We start from the raw sequence: 3165 nt of genomic DNA, 5'->3' as shown, positions 1-3165 counted from the left end.
TATTGTAACTGCACTGCTCAAATAACCACTTTGTACACGGCTCACATGGGATCCCTTATGAATAGACTTGAACTTATGCCCAGCATTCTCTCAATGGTAAGTGAGATTGAGCCCCAGGCTGCATTAAACAATGGCTATTTTTATTTTCTGTTTGGTGCATGATGAATTCAAAGTATATTATATGAGCAGGTGGCTTCAACTTCTCAACTTAAGTGCCAAAGTCTCCTGCTATAACAAGACCTGTTGCCTCAGGGAAACATCTATTATTTTGTAGACAACACGTTTTTGTGGAAAACACTTTGTAACCATGAATGTTAGAAAGAAAATCTGTGGAATATATGTTGAGTGTTTAAATTACAGACAGATATTCTACAGCAATGACTGTGCTTCAAGAAATGTACAGCGTAAAGATTCTCTTGTACTAAAATATTTTTGGATAAAAATAGAAGTCTTATCAGAGGTAAAATATACAAATTGGCTCAGTTCTCTATATGTTTATATATTATTATTATTTTTTTATGTGAGAATGTAAGTACTCTAATTTGGTTGGTTAGCATCTTCTTGGTAATGTATAGCAGTGAAAAAGAAAGCAGTATCACAATCACAACACCTTGTGCTGCTAATGTGCTGAGAAGCAGCTTGTTGATAGGAGGAGACAACAAAGTGACAGAGAGATGAGGTCATCACTGTCCTGCTTTGATCTCACTGTTCATTCAGAGGTTGGGGGCAGGTCCATGATGGCCTGGGCTCAAAGCACCAGTGAACCTGGAAGACTGAGGACGTATTGTGGCAGAAAAAAAAAGTTATGGTAGCTCCAGGTTGAATGTGACTATTCCAGCAAAAAAAAAATATTTATAGGATATATGTGGGGGTCAGCAACCCATTAATCACGATATTGCTGTCGATCTCAGGTAGGTGACTGGCAGACCACGATCCTTGGATCCCCTGGAACCTGGGCAGGAGGGGCAGCATTTACTAGAATGGTTCCCCTCTATTTTCCCCCTGCAGCAGCTGAAAGTCTACTTCTCCTCCTCTCCTCCTCTCCCTCCTGCTGACATTCAGCTGCTACAGGAGGAACCTACATGGGGAATGGCTGCACCATCAACATAACATCTGTACCAGTGTCCCATCAACATTTTTACCAGTTTACCAGTACACAAAACATCTGTTACAGTGTACCAGTGTCACATCAACATCTTTCACAGTGTACCAGTGCATAAAAACATCTGCAATAGTGTTTCATTGTAACATCAACATCTGTCATTATTCTTTTGAAACATCAATATCTGTCAGTATCCCTAGTGGACTGTCAACATCTGTTGGTGTCAGCCAGTGGATAAAAACATCTGTCAGTGTACCAGTGTCCCACAAATAAATAAAAAAATTTTTTAAAGCACCCTTGCATTAAAAAAAACCACTGTGCATATACCGTGTGACATACAAATTTGCAGAACACACCATTTTATTCTCTAGGGCCTTTGCTAAAATATATATATATATATATATATATATATATATATATATATATATATATATATATATATATAATGTTTGGGGGTTCTAAGTAATTTTATAGCAAAAATACAGATTTTTAGTTGTAAACTACATGCTTATATGTGTAAGCATGCTTGTTTAACGGACTTTGGTGCCTAGTTGCCTGTTTAAAGCTGTACAGGTCTCAGGTTCACTACTGAGAGGTTGTCAGCTCCTTCTGCTTATGAGCTGACCCTTTGCCCATCGGTATCCTGACCAGGCTTGCTCATCTTGTTTGTTCCTGACAGGGCAGCCATCAAAAATTTTGGGGCTTTAGGCCTGGGCCCTGGTCCTTCCCCCTGGGCATGACCACCAACATTCAAAGGGTCCGCCCATTGGCCTTTTTACCGAATCCACACACTGGCCATCCTTCAGTGCACCCACTTTTAATCTAACACTCTTAAGATTTTATAAATGAAAATGAAAAGTATATTCCAAGTCATCAGTGCTTTCAGAGCAAAGAGACAACCCAATCCAGCAAAGAGACATTCTAATCTGGCAAAGGAACATCCCCATATAGCAAAGAGATAGTCCAGTCCAATCCATCAAAGAGACATTTCAATCAAACAAAGAGACAGTCCAATCCAGCAAATAGACATCCTAATATAGCAAAGATACATCCCCATTTAGAAAAGAGACTCCCCATATAGCAAAGAGACTTTCCAATCCAGCAATGAGACATCCCCATATAACAAAGAGACAGTTCAAGCCAATAAAGATACTGCCCAATCCTGCAAACAGCCATTCCCATATAGCAAAGAGACATCCCTAATTAGCAAAGAGACTCCCACTTTAGCAGAGAGACATCCATGTCATGGTGTGCCCCGTGCCCCCACCCCCCCTGTGCCTGCTGTCCCTCTGCCTGTCCCTTCACCCCTCCCTCCCCCCTTGCAGATTCCTCACATCCTATCACAGCCTACTTCAAAGACTGTGCAGGATGGGAGGAAGCGGCCCCTGTGGTGCGGGTCGTACCTCTCCCGGCAATGTCACAGGAGAGTCGTGACCCCCCGGGTGGGCGCAGCGTGGGCACGAGGCTTCCCGCACTCTGTTCCCACCAGAGACAAAGGCCACGCTCACAAGAGTGCGGTCCGAGTCAGGGTGGCGTGCCTCATTGCCCCAGTAACGCGGCGCTGGAGCAGAACCCAGCCTGTGTGTTCGTCCCCCGCTCGGGACAGGGTGTTGTGTGAGGTCTGAGCTGAGGCCAGACCCCACAGCCAAGATCCTGCCGAGTCCTTGCAAGCTGTTGGTCCCCTGCTCAAAAAGAGGAGCGCTGTGTGGGGTCTGAGCTGCGGCCAGACCTCACAGCCAAGACCCCGCTGAGTCCCGATGAGCCTGCTATTGTCCCCGGAAAGCTGAGCCCATGAGGATCCCTGTCTGCTGACCGCTTTGTCCCTGGAAAGCTGAGCCCCGTGAGGATCCCTGTCTGCTGACCGCTTTGTCCCTGGAAAGCTGTCCCTGTCTGATGACCGCTTTGTCCCTGGAAATCTGAGCCCCGTGAGGATCCCTGTCTGCTGATCGCTTTGTCCCTGGGGAGCTACCCCTGCCTGCTGACCGCTGTGTCCCTAGAAGGGTGAGCACCGTGAGGGTCCCTGTCTGCTGATCGCTGTGTTCCTGGGGAGCTGCCCCTGCCTG

The sequence above is a fragment of the Staurois parvus genome, unplaced genomic scaffold (genome assembly GCF_062004578.1).
Source record: "Staurois parvus isolate SC_StPar_1 unplaced genomic scaffold, SC_StPar_1.0 ptg000087l, whole genome shotgun sequence".
Classification (NCBI taxonomy): domain Eukaryota; kingdom Metazoa; phylum Chordata; class Amphibia; order Anura; family Ranidae; genus Staurois; species Staurois parvus.
This window is presented reverse-complemented; position numbering follows the sequence as displayed.